Source organism: Equus przewalskii, chromosome 32 (assembly GCF_037783145.1).
Source record: "Equus przewalskii isolate Varuska chromosome 32, EquPr2, whole genome shotgun sequence".
In the NCBI taxonomy this organism is placed as follows: domain Eukaryota; kingdom Metazoa; phylum Chordata; class Mammalia; order Perissodactyla; family Equidae; genus Equus; species Equus przewalskii.
Genome location: NC_091862.1, coordinates 9037109 through 9050786, shown reverse-complemented (window position 1 = coordinate 9050786; position 13678 = coordinate 9037109). Strand labels below are relative to the sequence as shown.

General features: G+C 44.5%; 1 long non-coding RNA gene across 1 annotated transcript; it reads left to right on the top strand.

Moving 5' to 3' along the window:
• The first annotated feature begins 1267 nt into the window (after nucleotides 1-1267).
• On the top strand, nucleotides 1268-2743 carry LOC139080817 (uncharacterized). Its single transcript, XR_011535619.1, has 3 exons — nucleotides 1268-1372; nucleotides 1794-1849; nucleotides 2367-2743. It is a non-coding gene; the product is annotated as an uncharacterized lncRNA (long non-coding RNA).
• Nucleotides 2744-13678: the final 10935 nt, after the last annotated feature.

Sequence of the window (13678 nt, the reverse complement as noted above, 5' to 3'; positions counted from 1 at the left end):
TACTCCAATATATCCTGTTGCTTGCAACACTGGTGGCAGTCTACAAGCCAAGGAGAAACGTCAGGAGAAACCAAACCTGTCAACACCTTGATCTCAGACTTCCAGCCTCCTGAATCACGAGAAAATAAATGTCTGTTGTTTAAGTCACCCAGTGTGTGATACTTTGTTACAGGAGCCCGAACTGGCTACCCCACCATCCCATCTGATCGGCTCCCGGCCGTCTTTCTACAGGAGAACCAGGCGGTTGGCCATTCTGGTTTCCGTGGGTTCTCTGCCTCTCCCCAGGTCTGATTTATGAGCCCTGTCTTCTTTGGTATTTATGGCAGCTCCTCCTTGGCATCCTTTGCTGTTTGGATAAGCATGACCTTTGCCCCTTCCCCTAAATGCTAAATAAAGAAGTGACAGGTTTGACGGGCAGCCCCTGTCACCCCTTTGTCTCACCCCCTGCTCGGGCCTTCCTTGGGCACCATATGCTGTTATTTATGATCTATTTGTGTGTGGTCCTTCGGTCTCTTATTTTTCTTTACAAGCTTCTTATCTGAGCCCACGGAGAGGTATCTCCATCTCTAGAGGTCCCCTAGTTATCTTTAATCTTGTGGTGTGAAATAAAAATATCCAGTACCCTGAAAACAGAGAGCTGAGAGTCTCTGATGGTGGCCTATTTCATGCACACAAACATGCACACACACACACACAAGCATATACGTGTGAAGCCTTTTGGTCGAATTATGATTTGTGTGGACATGCCTGCCTCCAATCCACGACGTGTGGAGTTTTTCTAGGATGGCGACTGCGTTGTATATCTCTCTGTTGCTCCAGCCCTAGCAGGACGCCTGATCTTTAGTAGGTGTGCAATCATTCTTTTTTCCAAAGGATGGATGGATGGATGATCATGAGGGAATGAAAATTCCAAGCTTACAGAAGCAAAACCATAATTTCTGATCATTTCAACGTTACCAAACTTTCCTACCCAAAGGGCAGGACTTATCTCTTGATGCAAAACTTTGAAAATAAACTAGGTCACTGGAAGTCGCTCTTGCAGCAGGCTGACTCTATACACGTTGATTGTGAATGCAACATTGATTTCGATTTTTCATCCTAGTCTCTTTGCTTGGCTCCTTTCCCGGTGCACAAACTCCCATCAAGGTCAGATTCATTTATAGTATCCAGGATCTACTATTTCTCCCAGGGTTGTAGAGAGGAACAAGATACTTTGTGACTCCCTGCGTGCTTAAATGGAGATGAGGTTTTATTCTGTGGCTGAGGGAGAGGAGACAGGTTTGGGCAGAGGCACTTGGTGGAGGGGGGATGCAGGCAACAGCAGAATGGCTCCGGGGACCATTCTAGACAGAGATGTTCCAGGCTGAAGCTGGTGGGTCAGAGGAGCTGCTTCGTGAGACCTGGGACCCAGGGGAGGCTGCTTTGGGGGCAGACAGTGCAATCCCCCAAAGAATTGGGGGAGGCCATTCTTTTCACTTTTTACGCTGTGCTCAGCTGAGCAGCAGGGAGCACAGGGCATGTGGTGCGGGAGTACGGGGGAGGGCGGTGGCCGTGGTGATAATACCATCATGCACTTCTTGGGCAGGACAAACATTAGTGGGTTCACCAACAGTCCACGCGGACACCCCTGGAGTTCCAGCCACAGCAGGAGAGGCCGTGAGGCAGGGCAGAGGGACAGCTCTGGAAGCACGGGTCCTGATGTCCCAATGCCCAGGAGCTATTGTCTTTCACCTTTGTGTGATGAGGCCTTGGAGACAATTCCCTTCCATGGAGGATGTGATTCTGTTTTTCAGGAAACTCAAGTCGTTGGAGAAGTATATCTGATAAAGCCGCATTATACCATTATGAGGTGAGTGTATTAGATATTATTTTCTCCATTTCCTCCTACACCTTCCCCAGGGGCCCCTTCACTCGTCATTAACAGCACTGTCTTTCCCTTCCTCTCGGCTCCTATTTCATTTATTTTCCCCACCACTGTTTGGTACTTACTTCTCTCATTTCTCACCTATCAGTTTTGCTTACTCACCTAGCTTCTAGAGAGTTCTTTGAGAATGGGATCTGCTCTCACTTTTTTTTTTAAGATCGGCACCTGAGCTAATAACGGTTGCCAATCTATTTTTTTTCTTTCTGCTTTTTCTCCCCCAATTCCCCCAGTACATAGTTGTATATTTTAGTTGTGGGGCCTTCTAGTTGTGGCATGTGGGACGCCGTCTCAATGTGGCCTGATGAGCGGTGCCATGTCTGCACCCAGGATCCGAACCAGCGAAACCCTGGGCCACCGTAGCGGAACGCGCGAAGTTAACCACTCGACCACGGGGCTGGCCCCGACTTGTTTTTTTCAATACCAGAAATCTACCAAATTCTAGGTGCACCGCTGGTATTCGAGGATTGTTTGTTAGTCGAACGAGTGGCTTGGAAAACAGAGTGACTTTCTACGGAGATGACCCCTGGAAGTGTTTCCTTCTGTCCCAGTATAGCCACCATGGTGCGACAGCTCTTTGCTATTCTCAGAGGTGCATCCTTTTATCCTCCTACTGTAGAGCCACATGCCCTGTGAAGATCCTGACTAGTGAATTTTGGAAAGAGAATCTCTGAGAACTGTAACTCAACTTTGGGTAGAAGTCTATTCCGAATTCTGTGGACAACTTGAGTCTTGGGAGCATGTCTTTTTCTTGCACATAGTAGGCACTCAATTAAACTTCGTTCAATAAATAAAGAGAAAACCCCTCTTGTTTAAATAAAAGAGTGAATTCGTGTTAGTTGCACATCTACCACGTGCATAGCTGGATTGAACTCTTTTATCTTTAGGACCCACGGGAAGAAAACAAGGGAACATACGGCGTCTGCAACAAACGCTCTGCTCTGCTAACGGAGAGGGGAGGCTGTTTGCATGCCCATCTTCACCGTGATGGCTCTCTATTTCCCTCTGGTGGCGGATCTGTGCACTGCACTTGATATTTCTGAGGTTCCGCTGAGGTTAGATTTGAATAGAACAGACTGTTAAAGCCTGGAGGGTCCTTAGAGGTTTTTGATTCCAGTATTTCTCCAGCTGGAGGGATTGTGATGGATTCTGAAAAGCCTCTGAATTCTCTACAAGATTAAAAATTAGTGTAAGTTTCGGTGATAATCTAAAATACAAGCATATTCTGGGTTACGCAGATGCCCATTTTCTATCCACGCACCACCCTCCAATTCTGTTTTCTCGTTTATGTTGTGTTTACAGTCAGGCTGGTGCGAAGGGTTACTATTTCAATTGCCAAGGGAGCCTCAGGAGGTTCAGGGTCCCTGTACCAATACAGGATTTGCAGTTTGAGAACCACGAGCAGCATACTACAGTATCAGCAAACCCTGTGCAAAAGTCCTGTGGTCTCAGTACCACTCGTGGAGGTGAGAGGCAGTGTAGTCCAGAAACGTGACACTCTCTCACGTTAGTTTTGCCAGTGGAGTTCTGTTGACGTGTAGCGTTATTGTTTATTTAAAAAATGTTTTAAAATGTGCTTTGGTGCTATTAAGAGCTATGAGTCTAAATAGTTTACACCTTATTTCATAATTGTGTATACATGTGTCATTACAGTACCAATGAAGTAACCCAACCGTGGAGGCCTGCAAATTTTCCCTTTAAAAGTGGTCCAGATGTTGCGCACGTTGAGATGATGCAACTGAGGCCCAGAGGAGTGACCTCATTCACTCAGCATCACGTGGTAGCTGGTGGCAGAGCCAGATATGCCCACAGGAGCCTGAGCTTTCAGACTCGCAGCCCTGTCTTCTCTCCACTGTGCCACACACAGCACCTGGAGCTAAAAAGTCTGTTTCGATATAAACTCTGCTCTTTGCTCCACTCTGTCAGTGGAGACCTGATCAATAATCATTCAAAAATAATAGACATTGGGGTATGTTACTCCTTTTCATGCTGATTCAAGTCAAAGTGTATTTCACACTGTTCACTGGACTCGTCTCAGCACCATAAAAAGTATAACATGCGATTCTCACCAAAGAACAGCTTATAATTAAATTTGGGGGAAGGACATACATGGAATTTCTAAATAATTAAGGATAGTGAAGGAAGATACAGCATCCAGTGAGTGGTAGACTGCCACCTTTTGTCCCACCTGCCAGGCGTCTCTTAACACTGATTTTCTTCTCTGCATCCCAGCAGTAAACTTTCTGAGCCGAGAATGAAGCCCAGTTCCCCTTGGTACCTCTGGTGCATCTGCCGAGGGCTCTAGGCCTCCACTCCTGTCTTCCAGAAGTGGACTGGGGACATTCCTCAGGTCCTTACGCGAGAATATGGCAGCCTGGCCTCGGTCTCTGACAAACACACTTTCACGAGGTCTTAGCGTGTGGGAGGCTGCTCAGGACGAATCCAGGTCCTTGCAGTCGAAGGTCTCTTTCTACCAGCAGTTTCTCTGCCGTTGGCACAGCCCAGTTCGCCCGGCTAAAACAGCAGCGAGCTCCCACTGTGGTTGGCCAGTGGCCCTTGTCACCGGTAGGGCTGCATGTGCCCAAAACACTGCTACCACAGAAGTGTGTGTGCATGCATGAATGTGCATGCACAGGTGTGTACCAGTGCGTGCACATGTGTGTGTGCCTGCGTGTGCACACAGACATGCATTTGCACGCTCATGGGAGGAGTGACTGGCTTCCAGCCACTGCAGGGAGAGGAGCAGCTCTGGGTAGAGTTTGGCTTTTTTAGGCAGACGTGCTCCATGGGGGACCCCAAACGTCCCCACTGGAGTATTTCTGAATCAGTTTGGACTCTCAGAGATTATGTGACTCCAACCCAAATCTCCAACCCAGGGGTGTGGTGTTTCCTAATTCCAGGCTGGGTAGCTGTAAATCCAGCCAGTGTCCTCTGCAGGTGTGGCCCTGCATCTCCACGGCCTCCAGATAGAGGTCCTGTATCTGTAACATAAGGAAATGCGTAAGCAATGGTTACAGAGTTTGTGAAAACTAAGACAGTCTCTGGTCTTTTCACATGTAAATCATTCATTCATTCCCAAACAGGGGCATTTTATTGTTTCTTACCACTCTGTGTGGGCTAGGCCATTTGGGCCAGGGTTGAGAGTTGGATGACGTCATCCCTCGTCCTCTGTTCTCAGGCAGGCTGGCCTGGGCTCCTTCTCACAGGACCAGTCACCATTGCTGATGTCCCATTGGCCAAGACGTGACATGGCCAAGTCTAGCTTCAAGGGGGGTGGGGAGTAGATTCCACCTCTGTAGGGGGGCAGGGAGGAGCTGCAAAGTCACATCATGAAGGGTGTGTGCCAAGGGCTTGAGGATTTTTCGAGAATCTCCTCCACACCCAAAGAGCAAGGATGAAGACACTGTCCCCACCCTCACGGGATTCAGAGTCTGGATGCCCAGGCAGGGGATTATACAGCCCCCACAAGCCGGTGTCAGAGTTGAGTAAAGCCAAGGGTGGCGTGCAGTGGGCCCCTGCGGTGGACAGAGGCCATCAGCAGGCCGCACAGGCAAGGTGACTCTGCAAGCTGGTGCCAGTGACCGAAGAGGTGAGGACAGGTCTGCTGTCCTGAGCAGCCGCACAGAGCACCAGGCGTCTGGCATGCGGGACGGGGGCTGATGTGGTGCCTGGTGGGTTGCAAGGAGGAGAGGCAGCAGATGAGGCCACCAATTAGCTAATCTGACATTATTACAGAAAGCATGGGACCACATTATTAGTATTTTTAGTCAGTCTCACATTCCTTCTCAGGTGACTTAAAATTTTACTTTTACGAGCCCTAGCAAGTTTACTGGAAAGTTGTACAATTCTTTTCTCTCTCTCTCTTTTTTTTTTTTTTGGTATTTATTAGTGCAAGTGACACAGCAGAATGGAAAATATGTGGATAATTTTTATCACTTTTTTTTGTCTTTTTTTTTTTGAGGAAGGTTAGCCCTGAGCTAACTGCTGCCAATCCTCCTCTTTTTGCTGAGGAAGACTGGCTCTGATCTCACATCTGTGCCTGTCTTCCTCTACTTTATACGTGGGACACCTACCACAGCATGGCTTGCCAAGCGGTGCCATGTCCACACCCGGGATCTGAACCGGCGAACCCCAGGCCGCCAAAGCAGAACGTATGCACTTAACCCCTGCGCCACTGGGCTGGCCCGTTTATCACTGTTTTAAGGGTGATTTACTTAACTCTTTTCCAATTTCAGGTGCGTGTTGACATTTCTGTGCGAGTTACCTTTCTCATCTCAATGATACGGTCAAAGGGAAAACACATTTAACAATCTGTAGCTGAGGCGGTTGCAACTTCATCTTTTTGGATTAAATTTGGCACAAAGATTCTGGCAACATTAAGAGCTGAAATTGTGGGAGATGTATTTATTACGGCCTGTAGCCTCTGTAGCAGAAAGAGAATTTTGTCTGCGGTTGTAAAGAAAAAAGCCTTGAGGATTTATGGAAGCGCAAATTGCCCAGGTATCTCCATAAAGCACTAGTAAGGATAGTGGGGCTCCAGGTGATGAGCGGCGCCGGGGCAGCAGCTGTGTTTTGCTCTCTGCCCCTAAATGACATGGGCCTCTGTGAACAGCTCCCGTTCCTTCCCCCTCCCGTTCATTCCCTTCTCCTTCCACTCTCTTCAACTTCCCGCTCTTCTTTCTTGATTTACGCTAAAAGAAGAAGTAGCTGTGTCTGCGTCCTTGTAAGTCCTGTCCCTAAGCTCTGGATAGAATAGTGATGAGAGCTGCCTTGCGGCTCAGGTGGGATGGGAAAAATCCTGGGCTACTTGTCCAGATGGGCAAGCAGATCTCCCTTCAGGAGACAAAGAGAAAATGCAAGAAGATGCATCAGAAATGGAAGTTTTTACTGTAGTCTTTTTCATTTTTGCATTCCCTTCCCGCCCAAGGCATCCCGCACCTAGGTGTCTAATCTAGGGTTTGGCATTGAGTGAGAGGAAGAGGGAGAAAGAAACCGGAGGCAAGGCAGTCCCCTCTCCTTCTTGAAGCTTCTGTTGGATGGAGATGGGGGCAGGAGAGAAAGGGGAGGAGAGAGACAGAGGGAGAATGAAGGGGAGAACAGAGGAAAGGAAGGGGAGAGAGAAGGAGGGAAGTTAGGGGGAGAAGACGCTTTGGTAGGAGTAAGAGGTTCTGATATTTTGTGCTCTAGCATGGCAGTTTACACATGGAACTAGGACTACATAATTTGGGAGGGAGATTTACAAAGTATCCACTCAACTAAGCACACAGAGGCATTAGTACCAGGATGTTCATTGCAGCATTGTTTATAACTGAAATGTTGGAAACACTTAAATATTCAATAATAAGGCAGTAGTTAAACATTATGGTTTTTCTTCCAATGGAATACTATGCAGACATTAAAACAATGTAAGTAGACCTCTACCTATTGACATTAAAGATATCCATGATGTATTTATTTTAATTTAATTTAATTTAATTTTAGAGGAAGATTGGCCCTGAGCTAACATCCGTGTCCATCTTCCTCTACTTTATATGTGGGATGCCTGCCACAGCATGGCTTGATAAATGGTGTGTAGGTCCACACCTGGGATCCGAACTGGTGAACCCTGAGCTGCCAAAGCGGAACGTGCGAACTTAACTGCTACACCACCTGGCCAGCTCCTCCATGATGTGTTTTTAAATTAAAAAAGAACTTTGCAAAACTTTACAAAACAATATCTCTAGTACAATATTTCTTTGTAAAAAAGAATCTGTGGATTCTTTTTATCTATGGATGCAAAATGTATCTCTGGATGCCAAAAAATCTGAAACAACAGGCATTTGCTAAAATGTTAACTGTGATTTTTTCTCAGTGGTAGGAGTTGAGGGCATGCTACATTCTTCTTTATACATTCCTTTCTGTATTGTCTGATGTTTTAAAGTAATGAACTCGAAAATTATTGGAATCAGAAAAGTATTAAATTTTATCATTTTATCACTTTGAAAATAAAATTCATCTTGTGTGTTGCCTTGATAAGGCTAAGTTTTCTGAAACAGTTAATTCTAAGTTAGTAATTAGAACTTTTTCCTGGGCACTTTTCCTTTTCTAGATCATAAGCTTGAACTCATGTACTTGGTTTTCTAAATCAACGGTTCTGAAACTTCAGTGTGCACCAGAATCCCCTGCAAGCTTGTGAACGCAGCTTGCTGGGCCACCCCCGGAGTTTCTCACTCAGTTGGTCCTGGGCGGGGCCTGAGGACTTGCGTTTCTAACAAGCTTCAGGTGGGGCTCATGTGCTGGTCCCAAACCTCACCTACACTCTGAGAACCATTGTTCTAAATAAGGAAAAAGCCACTCCAAAGTTAGAAGTTACGATCTCCTTTGCAACTTTTCCAGGTTTTCTAGAATAAGTGCTCCTTTAAAAATACCATACACAAAATACTGTAAAAGAACTCTTGAATTTTTATGGGACCTTTTTTCTTAAACTATATAACACATCTGTATGAATAAATGTTATATACATAATATCTCCAAATACCGTAAATTGAATTTGAGATAAAACCAGTTCTCTACTGTGTGTCCTGGTACACGCCAACTGGCATTTTGTGTATCTGGACAACCACTATATGCATTGTGCGACATTTCTGCAGTTCTACGTGACAAATTCTTGGCCTGAAGCCATTGCTCAAAAAGTTACACTATTGCTCACATTACATGTTGAAAAATCTCAGTGAACCACAGGGGTGCACACCCTCGTTTGAAGTTTTTTTAAACATTTTCTTCTCTTGGCTCTGTTGGTCTTGCATGGACAGCCACTGTGTTGTGGATGCAACAGCATCCCTTCCCTGCAGGACTTGCCTCATCTGTTGGGTCAGTAGGGGGCGCTGTGCTGGTCAGTGCCCAGGCTCTGCTTGGATTCCCTGGGAGCCCTTCTCACCACATCTGTGTGCTCCTTGATCCCTTTTAATGGACTGCTCTTGGCCTGTGTGGGAGCAGCTTAGCTCCAACACCTAGTTCCCCGGCTCCCTGGAGTTACTCCCGAGGAGTAACTTATCCTCCAGGTTCCTCTGTGCCATCAGGTTGCAGCTACCCTCTGTGGGGCTTCAGCTTGAGACTGGCCTTTGCTGGGCTCCTTGTTCTTGCCTTCCTCGCTTCCCAGTCAGCCCTGGGAGCACAGCTTTCAGAATCAACACACCATCTCCACATGAATCTCCGTCATATGGCTGTTTCCGGGCAATTCTGACTTAAGGCATGGGTCCCATGTATGGTGAAAGCCATCAGACATACCTAAATATATGCAATCTACACGGGATTGTTACCAACAATAAAAATGTACCACTGGATACTCTGCTGACCAGCAAGGACGTACAGAGATATAAGGCAGAGTTTTGATGTCCTGGAGGGAATCCAAATCTTCTTTGGGAGGTGTAAAACATATAGAATAAAGTTTAATAACACCTGGGGGCAGGATATTATTGGAGACATGTTAGCCCACATTTCATCTTCAGGTTCTTTGCCATCCTTCTCCTCTCATCAGTGGGGAGCTGGAGCAGCCAAATGGTCTCTCTGTCCTAAGTGTGACACAGAAGTCACAGGAAGATCTGCCAGTACGAAGGATAGCGTGGTCAGGAACATGAGATGTCTCAGTGCGGACTCGCGTGAACAGATGACACAGGGACCAAAGACTCTGTACCCGCTGAGCTTCCTAGAACTTAGATGTAACTCCAAGGACAGGAGAGGGAGACCCTGAGTTGACTGAATTACATCTCTCCTTCCCTTGGCAGATTGAGTGTCGAAGGAGAAATCCAGCTGAGGTACAGAAAACAAGGACAGAGTCCATACCCACTGCAAACACAGGGACAGGAGCCAAGTCGGAGGTGCAGAAGGCAGCCCCATGGCATTGAGCACCTGAAACTTTCATGGGTTCACAGAAGCTTGCAATGTGTGTATCTTCTTGTACCAAGTCTCTAACATCTTAGACCTTCAGGGGAGTAAGAAAGTTGGTTAAACCAATAAATAAGAAAAACCCTTTGCAAAAATCACACCCTTGTTTTATGCATTGCTTTGACTTGCTTTACTTCTAAGCTTGCCCAAGGCCAAGTAATCTCCAATTCAAGGCTGGTTAGAGCCAATCAGATGAGTTTTATTCAACAAAGCAGAGGGAGGTCAGCCCTTTAAAAAGAAAACATTCAAGGGATTTCATTTTTGCGAACGCAAATGCTTCATATTTACTGAGTCCCTAATCCAGCCCTGAGCTGAGGTGGCCCCTTGACCTCTTCAAGATAAACAAGGGTGGTTGTTTATTCCAACTAGTTACACCTCCTTGTCTTTCCTTCATGGTAACTCTTGGAATGAAAGATGGGTATGTCAGATCCTTGCTCCTTATGGGAATTCTGGGTACCAGTTTCTCTTCCTATTTGTGATGTGGGGAGGATATTTGCTTTGCTAGTTATCAAGGCAATAAAAAATACATGAATCCTTTTAAAGACTTTAGCTTGCACAGAGGATGACCTGAGAAAACCAATGTTTTTATGATAGATAATGGTGACAATGATAGTGACAATGATAATGATAATGTTGACAAGCCCCTTGTATCAGTCAGGATTTGATCAGAGAAGCAGAACCACTAGGGGAGATAAATATATCTCCCTATCTGTCTATATATCTATCATCTATCTGGCTATTTATCTGCCATTCATCTATAGATAGATACATATATATATACACACATACATACACATAGACATATAGATATAGATGTAAATATAGATACAGATAAATCTTAAGGGTGTAGTTACAGAGATTTGACCCTTGGCAATTCTGGGAGTTGGCGAGGTGGTCTCTCTGTGAGCTGCTGCCTTTGTGGGATGCTGGAGCTTGAAGTCTCAAATGCAGGCAGCAGGGAGTCAAAGATGGATGTAAAGTCTTGGAAACCAAGAGCAAGCTGGAAGCCAAGCGCAAAACACTGGAAGTGATGTCCATTTTCACTGCCTCTGACCTCGATGGGGTGGGGGTCCTGCAAAAGCTGGGGCCCTTTGTTACTCAGCTAGACACACACAACTGGCGCAGGAGTCAGAGAAGCTGGAGGGGATCCGGGGAGGGAGAAGCAGTTGCAGACCTGGTTGCTGCCTCACACCACTGAGGAGAGCCAGCATTTAATGGACAACGTGTGAGCTACACAATGGCTGCTACTTCATTTCCTCCCTCCACATCTCTCGCAGGCTAACCAGAAACTTCTGGGCAAGAGAATTCTGGGGAATGTAGTCCAGCCTAGCCATGGGACACCTTACTAAGTCACGGTGCCTCTGAATGACACTTTCGTCTCAGGACTCCCAGAGTTCTTAAGCCACTTTCAAGATTTTTCAAAATTAACTTTCATTTTGTTTTAATAGCATGTCTGTTGATTTCTTTTGGCAAATACATTTTGTATTTGCAGAACATAACTAGTGATAATATTTTAGTACATATATTTCTATTTCTTCTTATGTATATTTAAAAATAGATGCAATCATTCTGCATATGCAATTTTATTTCCTTAGATACAATTTTATATCCTTATATTTAAGCATTTTCTCATCTTTCAAAAACTTATTTGTAAACTGAATTTTAATAGCTAAATATTTAATTGTGCACATGTACCAAATTTTATACTATCATCCATCATCTCCTTACTGTTGGACTTTTAGATAGTTTGTAATTTTCCACTATTGCAAATGATGTAAATAATGATAGGATGGACATCTTTTTGCATGAATCTGATTATTTCCTAAAATAGATTAATAGAAACTGAATAACAGTCAACATTTTAAGTCTCTTGATATAAGTTAATAATATGTAGAAATATGTTTAGGATATCTGGATAGGTTACAACAATTTACAGTCCCATCAGAAATATATTAAACCCATACGTTAATTTGGGAAGAATCAATATCTTTATCCTATTCTGTCTCCATATCTCAGAACATAATATATTTCATTGACGCTAAATTTTTCCCTATTGTAACTTCTCCAAAATTAGGACTTATTTACAATGGACGTTGTTTTATAGTTTAATCAGCAGTTTCCTCGCACCTTTGAAAGGAGTCCCTTTATCAAATTCTCTTCAGATTGTCCAGTTCCAATGGCAGGATGGTGATGGATACAGAGCGAGTCCTTCCACATTTTTTCTATAACTTTTTATGCACACACATGCCCACATGCATGAGTAATAAGATGATAAACTGGATGCGTCGATTAGGCTGTGTCTGTCAGTGTGTCAGAAGAGAGACGGGGAGAGAGATAGGAGATTTACCACCTTGCAGATATTTTTAAATAGATGGTCAAGAACGAGTTGAATGACTCACTTACATGAAGGGTACGATAAGGGCTGGGTTGTTGCAGTTTAAAGAGTATTTATCAGGATTATTACTTTGAAAAAACGCAACTCCATTTGCTCTGGGCCCCAATCCTATCTGCTAGGAGTGGGAGCGTAGGGAGGGTCCCCCTTTATCTCCAGTCCACAGGAGCTTTAATGGGCTGTTCCAAATGGGGGGACTGGCATCTGACCCACAGCTAAGAACGTGAAGAAGAGGTTTTTCCTCCCAGCCCAAGGCAGCTGCATAGAATGAACTGGACGCGATGAAACTAGTTATGCGTGTAGAGATGGTAGGTGAGGAGGGTGACTTTAATTTAAATCAAGTTCGGAATTTTTATTATTATACGGGATTAGACATCTTTAGTACTGAATTGACACCATGCTTATGACTTAAAGCAACCACAGGATTTGTCTATTACCTATGAGTTCACAGAAGTCATGACACCGTCTGAATTTCTTCCCTGAGGCAGCAGAGGAAATTTCCCACCATACGTATTTTAAAGGAATGGTGGAAGAAAAAAAAAAGAAGTTTTCTTATTAGATCTTATAAGTCTTTCCTGTTTGACAAACACCTTCTAAACTTGTACATGACCATTATTATACTTTACACACCCCTGAAACTTCCTTTTTTTTACTTATTGCTCTATATCAGACATCTTCCTCTGTCAGGACAGCCTCACTCCACTGATTTTAGTGGCTGCCTAGATTTCCACAGTATGGATATACAGTACTTTATTTAACTACTCCCTTATTGATGGGCATGTCTATTATTCTTATTATTTACCATTAAGAATAATATTGCAAAAACACTGTTCACCATCTAATTGACACAGACGAATAGATTCTTTGGATAGATTTGCTGACATAGAACTGCTGTTGCAAAGAGATGGACCATATGTTGTCATCATCTCCTATCCTCCATGCTCCTTCTTTCTGATAATGGCATCTCCATTTTCCTTTGGGGAAATGGAGCTATAATAAGAAAACATCTCTAATTGTTGTCTTCTGCTGTTATTTTGTAAAACAAATACAGTGGAGCCAGTGCTGGCCCTGCCAGAGAAGAGAACTGCACATCCCCATCCTTATGAGTGGATGTCATGGGACCCAACTAAGCCAAGCAGATGCTCCCTCCCAGGAACTTCAATCTTGAAGAGAGTGACCCAAAAATGGAAAATGGTTGGAGATGATTTGTCCTGAAAAGAGTGCCTTCAAGAAGCTGGCCAACTGTTTCTGCCCTAGAGCTCTCCTGAGTCCTATTTTTCCTGAGACCCTGTTAGTCACGCTTTTCTTCAATCCCATGAACCACTTATCCTTCTAACTCTGTGGTTTTTTTTTTTTTTTTAAATGAATCTAGGCTGAGTGTGTCTCTATTGTTTCTCAATGAGATAAAGAATAATGCATTTAATATTTTGACAAATACCTCT